The sequence below is a fragment of the Aedes albopictus genome, chromosome 3 (genome assembly GCF_035046485.1).
Source record: "Aedes albopictus strain Foshan chromosome 3, AalbF5, whole genome shotgun sequence".
NCBI classification, from domain to species: Eukaryota; Metazoa; Arthropoda; class Insecta; order Diptera; family Culicidae; genus Aedes; species Aedes albopictus.
In genome coordinates this window covers 421,844,999-421,862,847 of record NC_085138.1, presented here as the reverse complement: position 1 = coordinate 421,862,847, position 17,849 = coordinate 421,844,999, and the positions used below count along the sequence as shown (strand labels likewise).

Here is a 17,849-nt window from a genome sequence, read left to right as displayed (position 1 = left end):
CATAGAGAAATTCCTGAAGAAATTCTTGGATATATCTCTTAACTCTTCAGGACGCGCGCCGTTATAAAAATTAGAACACGTCGTATACAATGCGAGCGCGGTGCAGTTTCAGCTGCTTGATGGCGCGCGTCCTGGAAGGTTAAGGAATACGTAGAGCAATACCAGGAATAATTCCTGAAGAAATCGCAGATGGAATTCTTGGAGAAATTCTGAAGCAATCCCAAGAAGAGTTTTTGAAGAAAGCAATTTTAAGTGGAATTCCTAAGTGAATCCCTAAGTAGCTCCTGTGGGAAGTACTGGATTAATTACTGCACGAGTTCTTGAACGAATTCCAAGAATTCCAGCTTCCTGAAGGAGTTTTTAAAAGTGTTCCTGGGGGAATCCTTGTAAAATTTAAAAAAAAAACCTGTAGTTTTTCCTGAAAGAAACACTGCTGGATAAATTCTTGAAAGAAAACCTGGACAAATTCTGATGTGCAAAAAATCCCAGGAAAGCGTCCTCAACAAAATCCTGAAAAAAATTTCGTAACGTAAAATTGCCTCATTTTTTGAAATGTGGTGAAATGTGTTAACTTTACATAACATTTTTATGTATAAAAATCGTTGAATACGTTAAATCAAAGACATCAAATGTAAATTTAGTTAATTATCTTTGAAATGAGCCAAAAAGAATTTAAATTGAGCTATTATAGATGACGAAGATATCATCAAATCAATTTTCCATATTTTACGACAGTGACCCCAAACTTTTGGTCGATGACATCAAGAGTTAATTTACTAAATAACTTTGTTCTTAGATATTTTAGCCAAGTTCTGTGAAAAGCAGTTGAAAGTTAATAGAAAATAGGTTATATTACCGGTCTCATTATAAAATTTGGTCGACCCAATTTCCAGCGAAACCGCCGTAAGTTTATATTCATTTTTTAGAAAATTTGGCAACCTTGGGTTAAGTTTACATACAAATATGTTTGTTAAAGTTTCATATAAATCATGTTCAAAGTTACTTTGACTTATTATCTTTTGAATGAGACCTAGGGTTTCGATATCGGACGCAAATTGGCGGAGATATGGGCCTGAAAAAAGACATGTTTTTAGGGGCTGCTCCCAAACTGATTGAGAGAAATACTTGGTGAAATTTCCTGTGGTTCTCAAGTGAAAAGGTTCGATAATTGTGGATAAAAACTTTAATTTTTGTAATAGTTTTTTTTTCTGGAATTCTTCATTATTGATAATCTTTAAGTTGGCTCGAATTAGAAAAAAAATCTGTCGGCCAGAAGGGGGGCACGCTCCCCCTGCCCCCTCCTGGCTACGCCCATGGCTACCGTGGTAAGCTGGAAATTACTTACAGGCTGATGTGCCTGAGGGTTGCGAGCGTGTACCGTACCGTATCACACGACGTGCTCTGCGTCATCACTGGTGTGGTGTCTATCGGTATCCTTATCAGGGAAGACATGGAGTGCTTTGAAATGCGCGGCACAAGAGGCATACGCAGGACTGCCAGATTGGCCTCCATGGTCAAATGGCAGCGCACATGGGACAGTTCCACCAAAGGAAGATGGGCCCACAGGTTGATCCCGAGGGTAGATAGTTAGGTTGACAGGCACCATGAGGAAGTAACATTTTACCTGACACAGGTCCAATCTAGCCGACTTCCGGTTGCTTTCGTCAGTATCTACATCGTTTCGGGCATGCGGGTTCTCCCGAATGTCCGGTTAGTACGATTAGCGAAATCTTGTCGAGCAAAAACGATGCGAGCGCCACGGGTGGTCAGTTCGTCAACTATCAATTTTTTAAATAGACCGTTAAATCGGTGTACGATGCGAAATATCAGAGTGTTACATCTGTTTGTCTGTGGTAAAATTGTATCCAGCAATTTACGAGCGATAATGGCCGCCACAATTACGCTCACTTTTTGATAGGGATCAGCCGATCTGACGTTTGGCTTGTGTCGTTTGGCAGCTGGTCGATAAGATCGATAAGAAAACTTATCGACCAGCTGCCAAACGACACAAGCCAAATGTCAGATCGGCTTGTCCCTACCAGAAAGTGAGCATGATCGCAGCAGCCATTAGCGCTCGTAAATTGCTGGATTAAAAACATCCATTTTGTATGGATTTTATTCAGAGGAATCGACAAAAAATGAAAATGCCTATAAAATGAAATTTAGCGCTAAAGCATGTTCCAATACATTCATTTAGGCTTAAACTGGCAGACTACTATGATTTGACAATTTTTGCCAGGTATTTTCAAATCTGGACCACTGTGGGGCGTGGGGTTGACCTTGTCCGCCTTCCGAAGATAAAGGGAGTGGTGAGGACCACTCGGGAAACTGGCTAAGCGTCAGCAGGCAATCGTGATGGACTCTTCAAAGGGAGTCCTCGATGTTCGTTGCTACAAGCTACTCAGCTAACCGCAGCGTTTGGCGACTATAGGAATGTTGCATAGTGGGTCGAGGAGAGAGTAATCCTGGCTATTACTTTTATTGCAGAAGACGGCCTTAACCTCACACTACCTGGGCCTTCCTCTTCCGGGGGAAAACATACATAATCTCAATTAATCAAGCTGAGTTGATTGGTAGATGTGATTCGACCCTCTGGACCTTCTATTAAAATTCCTTTTTTGGAGTGAAAATATAGCTTTCCCAGTACACTTTGTGTACGAGAAAGACAAAAGAAAGTGCACATTGAAGACGGTAAGCTAATACCAAGCTCCGTTTTTTGATTCTTTGTGCAGTTTTGATTGTTCTAATCAATGGCGGAGTAGCAACTACAAATTGTACGGTCATTTATGCTCATGCTCTATGCTCATGCTCATAATAAAACTTAAATAAATTCAACCAGTTTGGAGAATGTTTCTTATAGCAAAATTGTAGTTACTGTTTTTTTGCAATCAAAATGTTCTACACAGCCCACCGTGTCGGCTTATCTATCCCATATCAAGATAACCCCTTCTCATGCCCGGCACTTTGCAAGGTGCCTGAAGGTATAAGAAAGCAGTGACCCAATGCATAGCCATCAAAACTAATTCATCAGTTGTCGTGCTCAGACATCCGTTCACGCCGGAAGAGTGAGAAACAGCAGTACTGTTGCGGTAGTTTCAGTTATAGGTTTTACCAAAGTTCAGTGCAATAGCTATCGATAACACTTATAACAAACATCAGTGACATACGTAGTGAAAGAACGAAAACTAAACGTGCAAATTACTCAACCGGCACGAGAGTGATTGTCTGCAATAAGTGGATTGTTCAAGGACGGGCATCAAAGATGGCAAAGATGGCCAATGTAACCGTTCGTCGAATTAGCACGAGAGACTGTAAAACGCGATGGCTTTTGCGCCACTCTTGCGAACAAGAGACCACCGGTTCATTTTTGGGTTTGCCCGACTAATTAGACGACTCTACTCTCAAGGGCTCCTTCGAACGGCCACTATCTTGTACAAAAACCCAAAACGCACTGAATCTGATACACAAAAATGGACGAACTGAATCAATAACGAAAATTTACACCAAAAGAGACTAAAAGCAGAATAAACAACAACAAGCAAACAAGTAAGAGTCACTGAAGCGAATTTATTTAAACGATATCTTAAGAAACAAACAAAAAACAATAGAAACAAGTAAAACAAAGCAATTGAATTCATTTGAAATAATTTCCAGTCGTAGAGTTTTAAAAAATGTGAGAGTGTGTTAAGGCTTTGGAATACCCAGTGTCGTTGCCCATGTCGGTCCTCCATATCCGGTTCCGGGTTTAGAGTCATGGTTAAATGGTATTCTATCAAGACTCATTGGTGTCCCACATTTCCCGAAAGCTCAAAACCCTTCATTCACAAAACGCTCCAAAAGTAGAAAATGCTACTCATTGTTTACTACAAACAACGAGTATCTCATCTTTTCAGCTCCGTATGCTATTTGGATGACGCATCCAGTGCGGTTGTTATTTGAAAGATAGCAATTTTTTTTTTTTTAAGTTTTCAAATCCCGTTTATTGAAGTAATTCTATCCTAGTTACAGGTTTAAGGCTAAACTATAACTAAATCATTATGCCTCCAGTGAGCTAAATAGTGCTCTTTAAAGGAGGCAACAAAAACGTATATAACGCTGAAGTTAAGCTTAACTAACTAAACAAGATAAGTAAGGTAAGGTAATATTAATTAGACTGAATGGTGGACACTTCTGGTTTTCACGAATTTGAGTTGAGTTGATATGCTTGACGAATATTGACTCCTATTTGGTGTCGACTGAGGTTGTGATTCGAAAGAATGCGGACTTGCCTGAGAAGGCGGTCTGAGAGACCCCTGCCCAAACTCTATCCACACAACCGAGACGACGATGATGGCAGCAAATTCGACAGATAGCGGTGTTGATACGATGTCGAGGTGTGTTAGCCGGGCCAGAGTGAGCAGGGGCTCTCGAAGTGCCTTGTTGCGTGCGTCTCGGTTGATCCGTCGTGTTATTCCGGGTTTTCGCAGTATTTTTAAGTAGTTGCGTTGTGCATCTCATGGTGTTGTATTGCGATAACTTATCGATTAAACGATTTATCGCAGTAAGAATCTACTAATGTTAGCCTTAAATTGTATTTGTAACTCTTTTTTGAATCGCATTGAGTTTTTCTCCACTTTCAAGTCAGGGGAAATATCATTGAAAAGCTTTTTGCCATAATAGCCAAATTTTTTCTTGCCTGTCTCAGTATTTTGTCTGCGAAGGGACAGTGCAGACTGATTCCTAGTCAAGTATCGGTGTTGAGCTCGTTCAAAGATAAAATTGTGGTGGGCGTTTTCGTTATGCAACAAGTTCTGAATCTGTTTGAGACACTGTAGGTCGCGTAGTGCTTTCAATGGAAGAATAGACAACGCAGAGTCTTTGTAGAGGTCAGCTGTTGAGTGAAGTCGCGGCTTTTTGTACACGGCCTTAAGACATCTATTTTGCATAGATTGAATTCTTTGCAAGTTGCTTTGATTTGCGGCACCCCAGATCGATACCATGTAGGAAAGTTTTGAATGCACGAAAGCGTAATACATGCTAAGCCGCTGTTGTAATGGTAATATTTTGGACAGTTTCCATATAATGCCGCATGTTGAGCTAATTTCCTTGTGCAGTCGAGAGATGTGGTCATTCCAGTTCAAATTTGAGTCGAATGTAAGTCCCAGGTATTTGAAATATTCTACTTTATCTATCTTAGTAGAATTGACGATAAGGTCGACATGGGGCGATGTCTTCATCCAGCGAGAGTGAAATATCATGTATTTCGTTTTATTGAGGTTCAAGGAAAGCAGGTTTTCATCGAAGAACGCTTTCAGCATCTTCATGTCTTGTTCCATGTGGTGGATAGCTTCTGATGTAGTCAGAACTCTATAAGACAACGAAGTGTCGTCTGTGAACAGCCGTGGCTTTCCGGGCAGTCGAAGGTTAGGAAGGTCAATTATGTATATCAGGAACAGCAACGGGCCTAAATTACTGCCTTGAGGAACACCGACGGTTGTGGGAGAAAGGGAGCTTTTTGTGCTGTTAACAAGTACATACTGCGATCTATTGCTGAGATAGCTGCGAATTAAAGCGTTGCACGTTCCTCTCACGCCGTAGTAATCAAGTTTACGAAGTAGTACTTCATGGTTTATCGTATCAAATGCCTTCTTTAGGTCTAGGAAAAGCACTCCAACAATGCTGCGATTATCAAAGGCTTCATAGATGTCATCAACTAGCTCGTGCGCTGCTGTTAAAGTGCTAGATCCTGTTCGGAATCCAAATTGGCTTTTATATAGGATTTGATGAGCCTGAAAAAATCTGGACAGCCTGTCGACCAGAATTCTCTCCAGCACCTTGCCAATAACGGATAGAACCGATATCGGATGATAGTTGTTGACATCCGTTCTGTCACCTGACTTGAATATCGGTGTTACTCTTGCTATCTTTAGACAATCCGGATAATTTCCAGTGACTAAACATTCGTTGAAGGTGTCTCTTAGAAGAATTGCAAAAAGATGGTGATGGTTCTTGATGAAAGCCGCAGGGATGCCATCAGACCCTGGGCTTTTCTTGACATCGAGGTCTTTGATCATGAGAACTACTTCTTGTTCAGTGGTTGGGCTCACGAAAATGGAGTTCGGCAGGCGATTCAGTGTGTTGAATTTATTTATGTCCATGTTGCTGCTGATTGAAGAGGCGAGCTGGGGTCCGATGGAAGTGAAGAATTCGTTTAAGTGATTAGCAACTGCTTCTCCTGATGATTCGTTGCGTCCATCGATCTTTAACGTGATGTCTTCTGAAGAATCTTTGGTGCGTCCAATAACATTGTTAAGGTTTTTCCACATTGACCTCTGATTTCCATTGTTAAATAATCCAGTATAATAATTTCTTTTTGCTAAATCCTTTTCTTTCTGAACTTTTTTTAAAACATAGCTTAACATTAATCGTGCTTCACCATCAGAAGGGCATCTACGAACAGCTTTAAGGCAATTTTCTTTTATACGTAACCACTTCCATAAATGTAAAGTCATCCAAGGACATTCGCCTTTGATTTTTGCTTTAACAGTAACAACTTTTGAAAATTTTGCACAAAGTTGTCTATAGGTTTCTATAACGTATTTGAGTTTTTCTTCTGCTGAACCCGGAGGAATCTCATTCATTGATACTTGGAAGGCACTATTAAGTCTAGCATTATCGATAATTGTAGTCTGTAGCATCCGTTCAGTTACTGGTTTTTTGAGAGGGAATGTAGACATTATGAAACAATGATCACTAAAGTCGCAAAAGATTGTTTCGTTGATTACAGACGATTGCAATGCCTCAGAACAAACCACATGATCCAATATGTTATCACTAACTAATCTTGTAGCAAAAGTGTTTGTAACAGCAAAATTGTAACAATTCAATAAATTTCTATAATCCTGCACTATTGAGATATCTGGTATGGGGCCGGGTCACAACGTCCGAGGCCATACAGTCCCGGACATTAAGTCGCGTTTTTTTGCGAAATAGCGTCCAAAAGTTTGGATGCGTCATAATATCCTATGTGCCTTCTTTCCTTGGACTTCGTGGCGTATCTGCAAGTTCGGACGTTATGCCCCGGAAAAATGCGCCATAAAGTCCTGGGACTTTATGGCCTCGGACGTTATGATACTGCGCCGTTGATGGTCTCCATCACATTCATGTCAGACTGGACATTCCTGGCTCACTTTTTGACCTACATGCTTTTTATCGACCTCCATCATATAGTCTCCACGATTTTTTCTCAAGAATTGAAACAGTACTTGCTCGCTCACCTGGTTTGTGTGCCCTAGTAGGTGATATGAACATACCAGTTAATATACCAGATGGCGCAGTATCATAACGTCCGAGGCCATAAAGGGCACACAAACCAGGTGAGCGAGCAAGTACTGTTTCAATTCTTGAGAAAAAATCGTGGAGACTATATGATGGAGGTCGATAAAAAGCATGTAGGTCAAAAAGTGAGCCAGGAATGTCCAGTCTGACATGAATGTGATGGAGACCATCAACGTGTTCATTCAGTATTTCCCTATGAACGATTGTATTTCTAACGAAAACTGCTAGTCCACCACCTTGGGAAAATCTGGGCGGCATGAATATACACTCTTGAACCCATTGATTGAGTATAAACTTTTATGATTTTCTTTAATCCAGGTTTTGCCAATCACTACCACATCAATATTTCCATTAATGGACGCCAATGATGCTTTTAATTTATCTAGCTTATCTAAACTACTCATACTCCTGATATTTAGTTGTATGATTCTCAAATTGAAACGACGGTTTACATTAATTTGGTTTTTGTTTAATTCAACAATATCGTTATCAGTGACAAGCAGGGCGCGGAGGCTGAAACTTGCCGCATTTCGTCATTCCCGCGTTTTCGTATTTTTCTTTGTGTTTTTTGTTCGCACTTTGTGTAAACGATCGACGATGGCTCGGTGGCAAGAGACCACATTGCCCGCATCGTGGTGCTCGTGTTCGTCGTTATTCCGAGTTCGCAAATGCTAGTATCCAAGAGATTGTTTTTCAGTGCGTCGGGTATTCTCGCTTATGTATTTTTTTCGGATTCTTCGATGGACGATCGGAGAATCAACGAGCGGTGTGAACGAGTGCACATTTAATATGGTTGGACCGTTTGCATGCTGAGACCAAAGCCAAACATAGAAAACCAGCTGGTCAGGATTACCCGGTGAGTTCGTTCCTTATTACTTTTTATATTTGAACATGACATATATGGGGATTTCGGAGGGGTAGCCTAAGGAAGTTAAATGAACTGGTTTCCGGGCAAATGTTCGTGGGGTGGCCAGACTTTGTCACGAGATAACAATTATCATGTTGTTTTCCGAAGGTCTCCAGTGAATTTAGCTTACCCTGCTACAACAAACCATCAGGTAGATCATTCCGTTCCGGTATGACTCTGCAGCCATAGGTAATCCTTGCGCTGATGGTGGGTACACAATCATCATCATCATCAATTCAACAATATCGTTATGAAAATAATTGTCCATTATAATGAATGTTGTCTACTTTACAAAAATGCCACACTTAGGCAAATTACTTTACTACAACCTTATACTGATTGATCATAGTGACAAAAAGCCCTGCCGGACTGGAGTACTGCTCGTGCAACTGCTGCTTGTTGGTAATCCGATCTACCTTTGCTCCATCGGCTCTTTTCACCAGTATTTGTCCATTTCTTCCGGGCCATACGTATTTGATGCCAAAGGTACTTTGATGCTGTCTTACTTCCCTCAGTAGTTCTTGTCCAACCGGTGTCAACGCATCACGGATAGCGATTTTCCGCGCAGAGTTGTCTAAACAGTCGACAATGTTCGTTACAGGCAAAGGGGCTGTCCATGAACCACGTGGTCATGAGGGTGGGGGGGGGGGGGGGGGGTTCGGTCAATGAGCATTTTGTATGGACGAATAAAAATTTTTGTATGGACTAATGACCACGCGGGGGGGGGGGGGGAGGTTGAGAATTCCCAAAAAAAATGACCACGTGGTTTATGGACAGCCCCAAAGGACCATGAACACGCTTGCACTCCAAAAACTTGTTCTTGACCTATTCGGACTTGAAAACGACGACAATCGGTGGTGAACAGCTGGCTGCAGTATTAGTATGTAGTCGTTTGACCGAAACGAAAGACTCGTTGTTGATAGGGTAGCGAATGGATCTGCATATTTTATTCATGATCACCCCAAGGTCTTCATTTTCTCGTAGTGGTACTCCCAAGATAACTGCGTGTGTAGCAATCAGCAATCGATGATTCCTGTCCAAATCCATTTCGAGGAGCTCAACTCTGGAAACCAGCGCCTCATGCTTGGTACGCCACTCAGCGACGTCGCCAACTACGGTGTCAGTCTTCCGTTTAAGGACTCCAATCTCCTTCCTCGTCACGTCGAGTTCAGCTTTAATGGAATCAAATTGTTCGCTGAGAAACATTTGTGATTTTTCGATTTGCTTACTTGTCTCTAGCAGGGTGTTAAGCTGCAGCTGCATTTGTTGGAAAACGCCTCGCATATCGATCGATTCCTGTCTTGCTTCACGTATTGCATTACCTAGCTAGCGGAGTTCATCGAAAATGTTTGCATAATTTATTTGGGGATGCGTGGCTTTTGAGGAGACGTTCAAGCACTCGTCTGAGCAGAAAAAAGGCTTCTTCCTTGCTTTGGCCACCGCATTACCAAATATTTTTCTGCAGCTGAAGTGAACACATCTAGAACAATGTAAACACTCGATGACTCGTGACGGATTGTTTTCGATAATGTTACAAACAATGCACACACTTGCATTATCGTCGTTAGACATTTGTACACAATGATGTACGATAGCACCAGCTATTGTAAAATTTGTTATATACCGTTACAGAACTCTGATAACGTCTGCGAAGGACTTCATTAGCAGATTGACGGAGCGATGGCGTCACAGATTTTTGTTGTGGAATCTCTATGTGAAATATTGATATACCTCAAAATGATCGTTTTTGGAATTCGGTCCCACGACGAATGGTGCGGAACCCCAGCTGATTATCAAGGCAGATCCTGATGGTCGCCGAAGAACTGCGGATTTGCGATGATGCATTCCACAGAAAATAGATGTTATTTCGGAGCACTGTTTGATAGTCGATAAGCACAACCTAGCGATACGTAACGTTTGTGATTGTAATTTGGATGGTCATTTCTGGATTCGCTCATATCAATCCGGTGCAGTTTGCCCTACTCCACGTTAAAAAGAAAATCATTTAACTCACTTACATTTACCTTACCGGTCAGACTAAGGTAAAGCGACTAGACGTCCCGGATTGTGTGGGACAGTCCCGGTTTCAAGCTAGTCGTCCCGCATTGTAAAGTGTCCCGGAAATATCCCAAAAAAATTAAAATAGTAAAAAATGATTCTTTTTGCCTTTCTCGTACACTAAGTGTACTGGGAAGGCTATATGTTCACTCCAAAAATGACTTTTTGATAGAAGGGTCGGAGTGTCGAGTCACATATACCAATCAACTCAGCTCGACGAATTGAGATGATGTCTGTATGTGTGTATGTATGTGTGTATGTGTGTGTGTGTGTACAAATAAACTCACATCACTTTTTGGCAGTAAACCTCAACCGGTTTTAACGACCGACGGTTCATTCGGCGGGGAATCTGGTCCCATTGTTTCCTATTGAAAATGGTTCGGAATGGTCCAGCCGTTCCGGAGTTATGGCCATTTAGGTGTTCCGGAACGGTACCCCAGGAAGGGACCAGATATGAAAACGCATCAAACCTATGCATGCGACACTTCAAACCATGGCATTTTCGATAACCTGATGAGCGAAAAGCAGAAAAATAGTCTAAGACCATATCTGAACCGGTAGTGTTCCGGAACCGTTTCCGGGTGTCCCGCCGGAAGTGGCCAAATATACAATTGAACCAAACCCATGCATGCGACACATCAAACCACGGCATTTTCGATGACCCGATGGACAATGAGCAGGAAAATCATCTCAGACCATATCTGAACCGGTAGTGTTCCGGAACCGGTTCTAGGCGTTCCACTGGAAGTGGCCAAAATACAATTGAACCAAACCCATGCATGCGATACGTCAAACCACGGCATTTTCGATGACCTGATGGGGACAATGAACAGGAACACATTCTCAGACCATATCTGAACCGGTAGTGTTCCGGAACCACACATCCAACCACGGCATTTTCGATAACCTGATGAGCGGAAAGCTGGAAAATAGTCTCAGACCATATCTGAAGCGGTAGTGTTCCGGAACCGGTTCTAGGCGTCCCGCTGGAAGTGGCCAAATAAACAATTGAACCAAACCCATACATGCGACACATCAAACCACGACATTTTCAATGATCCGATGGACAATGAGCAGGAAAATCATCTCAGACCATATCTGAACCGGTAGTGTTCCGGAACCGGTTCTAGGCGTGCCGCTGGAACACACTATTGAACCAAACCCATGCTTGCGACACATCCAACCACGGCATTTTCGATGACCTGATGAGCGGTAAGCAGGAAAATAGTCTCAGACCATATCTGAACCGGTAGTGTTCCGGAACCGGTTCTAGGCGTCCCGCTGGAAGTGGCAAAACACACAATCGAACCAAACCCATGCTTGCGACACATCCAACCACGGCATTTTCGATAACCTGATGGACAATGAGCAGGAAAATCATCTCAGACCATATCTGAACCAGTAGTGTTCTAGAACCGGTTCCGGGGTTCCCGCCGAAGTGGTCAAATCTGAAAGAGAAACAAACCCGTGCATGCGTCACATCAAATAGCGGCTTTTTAGATTACCTAATGCAACCAGGCCAGCAAGTGTTTCGGAATCGGTTTTGAGTGGCCGGAAGAGGCCAAATATAAAAGTAAACCAAATCCAGGCATGTGACACATCAAATCGTGGCTTTTGTGATAACCTGATGAACAGTTAGCAAGAAAATAGCCTTAGATCACACTAGAGACAACTGGTAGTGTTCCGGAATTGGTTCTGAGAGTCCCGTCGAAATTGTCAAACCCTGTATGTGACACCTTCAATTTGCAACGTTTTTGGTTAACCGATCAACAGTTAACAAGACAATAGTGTCAGACCATATTTGGTTCAGCCGGTAGTTACCCGGAATCAGATCCGGGTAGTAAAATGTAAAATTCAACCAAACCCATGGATGCGGTACATCAAATCACGACCAGTCTTGACGACATTCGACACTTTTTACTACCTTCATTTCGCTACCGCAGTCGTGTGTCAGCTTGCTTTGTTACATTCGTGCGCTACCGTTACCTCTTAAACACAACACGAGCAGTAGAACGAAGATCAATAAACATAAGAAAGGGCCAAATTAATGTCATCTGACACGATGACATTTGTCTAATTCTAGCTTAACGCTTAGATGTTCAGCCAATTCCGATTATGAATGTTAATATTAGTTTATTCTTGCATGTTGCATTGAATGCGACACATAGATGGGCAATATAGCTCTTATTATGGAAGAAGACAGGAATAACAAAAGCCGAACCGTCTCCTGAAGCCGCTATCGTCGTGAAGTGCATTCGTTTGACATTTTTGTTTCGAACAGTAGTTTGATTGCTTGTGTTGCAAATGTCGGAGACAAAGGAGGCCCAATATCGACGAAAAGGTTCAAATGACTGTGATCTCTAACAAGACTGATCACGACTTATCGACAACCTGATGGAAAAATAGGGTCAGACCACATTAGATTCCCGGTAGTGTTGCGGGTTCAGCTGTGGCTTCGAAAGTGATTAGAAGTAAAAGTGAATCAAACCCATTCATGCGATAAATCAAATCGCGGTGATTAGGTGAAGGTGAAGAATTAGCAATAATATAATCTCAGACCATAATTGGGACAACCGGTAGTGTCATGGAATCAGATCCGGGTATACCACCGGAAATTACCAAATATAAAATGAACCAAACCCATACATACGACACATCAGATCGCAGATTTTTTTATAATCTAATGAACTGTTAGCAAGAAAATAGCCTTAGATCACATTACAGACTAGCTGTTGTGTAGCAGAACCAACGTTCATGTGAAAAATTAAATCGTGGCTTTTTTTAATGGCCTGATAAACGTTAGGTATAAACAACAGTGACGAAAAGGTTCAAGTTCTCATATATGAAAGAGAACAAAATATAGACAAATCTAAAGCGATCTCATCAAATCGTACCATTCCAGATTCCTAAGGTATAAATGTATAGCAGGATGGGTCAACGTTGAATGGAAATATAAGAATTTGATCGCGTCAACAGAAGATGGCGGCTGTTTTAATGAATTTTGAGCTCTAAAACTATGTAAAATAAGTGTATTTGGTATGGGAAATATGTTCGGAGTCCACCAGAGTATCCAAGATAGCGGCCCAAAATCCAAGATAATGGCCCAGTATTCAAGTTAGCGCCTATTTGAAAGGATTTTAAATTCTTGCATTATGGGCATATTTTGTATGGAAATATGTCCAGAATTCAAAATTTGTAATCAGAAAACCCAAGCTGTGCACTGTTTCACAAGGTCTGCAATATGACTATAGTTTGAATGGGGAAGAATGCCGTTCTTCGTCCAAAACTGGTAACCAGAAAACCATAAACGATATGCCAAAATTCAATACGGTGACTATTTTATGTAATTTTAGGTGCAGAATCCAAAAATGAATACCAGAACATCCAAGATGGTGTCTCAATGTTCAAGATGGCGGTTAGTTTAGTTGGGGTAGATATCCGGAGTCATAAAATGATGACCGGAAAATCTAAAATAACGTTTCAAAATTTTGCGGCTTCATGACACTTGTTTGGTTTGAGTTTTGGATCGTTGTCTTATATTTTCTGAATATTGGATGTTATGCTAATATAAAATGTAACCATATTGAGAAGATTTAGCAAGCAGTTTTCATTTTGTATTTATGTCAATGTCACCAACATGTCGCTCGAGTTGAAAGGATATTTTAAAGCACGAGAAAGGCACCATCACCGCTAGGTGGATTAATTAGGTTTTTTTTGAAAATCACTGAATCACTGAAAAACTTACAATTCGATTTATGTAGTACTGTGTCCCGCATCAGTGTGAAATGTATCTGGTCACTTTAGATTTAGACTAAGGCCTGAGTGTCCTCTGCTGTAACGCGCACACACACACGCACACGCACAGATATTTGCTCAATTCGTCGAGCTGAGTATATTTTCCAAGCGGTATTTATACTCTTCATATTGGTGTAAGAAGGGTAAAAAGAGAAAAACTAAAAAATAAAAATGCAAAAAATATATTTTTCAACGTAGGTATAATCGATTGTTCAGGAGTTGAAGTAGAGAATTAACTAATTAATCGTCTTCTTTTCTTTTCAGATACATCGCGTTGATGCGCGTTTGCTTATTGCTTGTGCGTGTAGTACCTCTCATAATCCTCTTTCGGTCTGTTCTGTTGATACTGAGAGAAGAAGATGCCCAGGGAAAAAAGGACTGAGACGAAAAGAAACAGGAAAACCAGAACGAAGGTAAGATGAAAAGTGTATGGGATCTGTAATACTATTACTAACTATCACCAATAACTCCAAAAATACATACCTCATTTGTATTCACTTATATCTTTATTCTGACAGATTGGAGACAGAAAAGCGGGCGACTGGGGATGTGTGGAGAGCGTGCATGACGCGGAGCTGGAGAGGAGAATTGCCGTGGAAGACAATAACCAACAACGACAAGTGTTCAGAGAAAAGTAGCGAAAGTTTAAAGACTGTTTCAGACATTATAAGACACATTCTACCGTGACGTTACAACGTTTTGTCGCTTCAGAGGCTCTCTTAACGGTACAATAACGGCATCGGCTACGTCCTTGCAGTACGGTTGGAAGAGGGAAGGAATATTTGTAACAATCTTTGTTGTGAAAGACCGCGTTTGTCGCTGCGACTCTACCAAAGGCTGCAGGAAGGAATGATTGTTAGCCGGGAAGGTATCGTTGTGTCTGTATTCACTTTGATAAGTAATATGATCTTTTGAAGTTGAAGCATTCCGTGCAGACTGCAGTGCACAGTGGCTGATTTCGCCATTTTAGCGCGCTTAATTAATAACTTTTTCACTATGAAGTTTAGCGTCATGGTGTCTTCGGGAAAGTTTTTCACTATAATAAGGAGCTTCTTTTGAGCTTCTGTGAAAAATGATCCATCCCCCCAAAAGTGAGATAGAAAATTTATTTTTTGAATTTTTCAAGATTCGAGGTTGGCGTCTTCACAAAAGTTGTAGAAAATGTAGTTTGAAGCAACTTTGCCGAAGACACCAAGTTTGTTACTCCGTTACTTTTCAAGATACGTTACGTTTTCTTTCATCAGCCCCTTGAAAAAGGTTTTTGCGCAATAACTTTCTAAATATTGATTCTACATTTATTTCATATTCTACAAAGTTATAGATAATGGAAAAACACACAACTTTTTCGAATATGACATCTCGCTAATTCCAAAATTAAAATAGTTGTAACGGTTTTTATAGTTTTTTGGGCCATATTTCAAGCATATATAACTTAGCTATAGGCAATTATATGCAAATTTCCTTTTACGCATGTGAAAGTACATGTAATTGCCTCTATTAGAAAGCCAAAATCATCAAACTGTAAGAAACTGTAAGATGGTTTTTGTATAGAAACTTACATCCATTTATGTTACTCTTATATGGGATTTATATATATGTTCAACATATTTAGTTGACATTTCATGTCAGCTTGCATTTTTATTATTATTGTAAGTGTGTGTTAATATAAAGAAAGGTTTGTTGTGTTTTCTGGATTATTCATGAAATACGTTACACAAAAACTCACCAACTACTTCTATTTTCTTACTAACGCGCAATGCTTCACGTAGTCCACGAAAGCAACGCATAAAGTGAAACTTCTTTCGTCGGATCACGATTTAACAGCAGCCTTACTTTGAAGTGCAATAAGATTTATAATTTACTATAACCAATGTAGTCATAGATATGTACTAGTGAGAGCGTTGACAGAATATGTCACGCACATGTTTGGAATTTTTTAAGAAATGGCGCTTCCTTCGCTTTTTTCGTGGACATCTGGAGCACTTGAGTTAGTAAGACAAAAGAATTAGATGGTAAGTTTTTATGTAACGTACTTCACGAATGATCCAAAATGCACCACAAACCTTTCTTTATATTAACACACACTTACAATAACAAAAAAAATGCAAGCTGACATGAAATGTCAACTAAATATGTTGAACATATATATAAATCCCATATAAGAGTAACATAAATGGATGTAAGTTTCTATACAAAAACCATCTTACAGTTTCTTACAGTTTGATGATTTTGGCTTTCTAATAGAGGCAATTACATGTACTTTCACATGCGTAAAAGGAAATTTGCATATAATTGCCTATAGCTAAGTTATATATGCTTGAAATATGGCCCAAAAAACTATAAAAACCGTTATAACTATTTTAATTTTGGAATTAGCGAGATGTCATATTCGAAAAAGTTGTGTGTTTTCCATTATCTATAACTTTGTAGAACATGAGATAAATGTAGAATCAATATTTAGAAAGTTATTGCGCAAAAACCTTTTTCAAGGGGCTGATGAAAGAAAACGTAACGTATCTTGAAAAGTAACGGAGTAACAAACTTGGTGTCTTCGGCAAAGTTGCTCCAAACTACATTTTCTACAACTTTTGTGAAGACACCAACCTCGTATCTTGAAAAATTCAAAACATAATTTTTTTATCTCACTTTTAGGGGGATTGATCATTTTTCACAGAAGCTCAAAAGAAGCTCCTTATTATAGTGAAAAACTTTCCCGAAGACACCATGACGCTAAACTTCATAGTAAAAAAGTTATTAATTAAGCGCGCTAAAATGACGAAATCAGCCACTGTGCAGTGATGTGGTTCGCTTCACACGGAAAGCAAACAATCGACCACCCGCGTAATGTGATCGCTCAATATTTATTCATTAAATCGCATGCAACAAATATACACAGATAGATACATAGAAAACAGTATGTCGTTAGGACATTGCACAAAAAAGTGAAATTCAATTAACAGCAGCGATAATTTGTAAGATGCCATTCCGAACAGTGACAAAATGGAACAAAAATCCAAGTCGACACTCATGGTAACAAACTATACAAAGTCAATGAAAAACTATTTAAAAAGAGGACATTATTAACATATGAATACAAAATATCACCTATGATATAAAACTCAATTAATATAATAATTGAGATAGAATCCATAGAAAAAGAATAACAAGGAACAAACTCACCGGATAATTGCCTGCCATCAATCGAACTAAAATTGCGAATGAAAAAAAAATCGAGGTACCGAAGGCAAAGCGCGCGCAAATCCGGCCTCCAGCTGCCAAGCCACCACTAGACACTTTCTTTACGGTCGTATCTATGCGTAATAGTGGAAAATCTGGCCGAAAAGGCGTCAAAACATTGTAACGTCACGGTAGAATGTGTCATAAATACATTTTGTTCATTTTATTCATTTATTTTGTAAGTACATATTTCTTTCACAATACAGTTTATTGTGTTCCGTATTTTTACATTAAATTATGATATTTTGAAGAACAGTTTTCTAATGATTTACTTCATGCTCCCTATTTCCATTTGTACAAAGGTGTTCATAATATTATTTCCTTTTAAATAACAGCTCAAAGTTAACTATAGAATAATAAAACATTTTTCTGAATTCTTTCTAACTTTATCCTAAATAGCCGGATCTTTTCCAAATTCGGACCACTGATATTGTTCGTGCAGTTGAAAATCGGAATTTTTGACACGCGAAAATCGATTTTTCTCCTAAACCGTATGTCGGACGTACGTCGGGCACAGTGCGCTGGATAGAGGGTC

At 40.1% G+C, this 17,849-nt stretch overlaps 1 long non-coding RNA gene across 1 annotated transcript in view; it reads left to right on the top strand.

Moving 5' to 3' along the window:
• LOC115267949 (uncharacterized) overlaps nt 1-17,585 on the top strand; it is a 407,801-nt gene extending 390,216 nt beyond the window's left edge. Inside the window, exons 4-5 of the long non-coding RNA XR_009998692.1 lie at nt 14,342-14,490; nt 14,596-17,585. This is a non-coding gene — a long non-coding RNA (uncharacterized LOC115267949). The remainder of the gene's footprint in view (nt 1-14,341; nt 14,491-14,595) is intronic.
• Nucleotides 17,586-17,849: the final 264 nt, after the last annotated feature.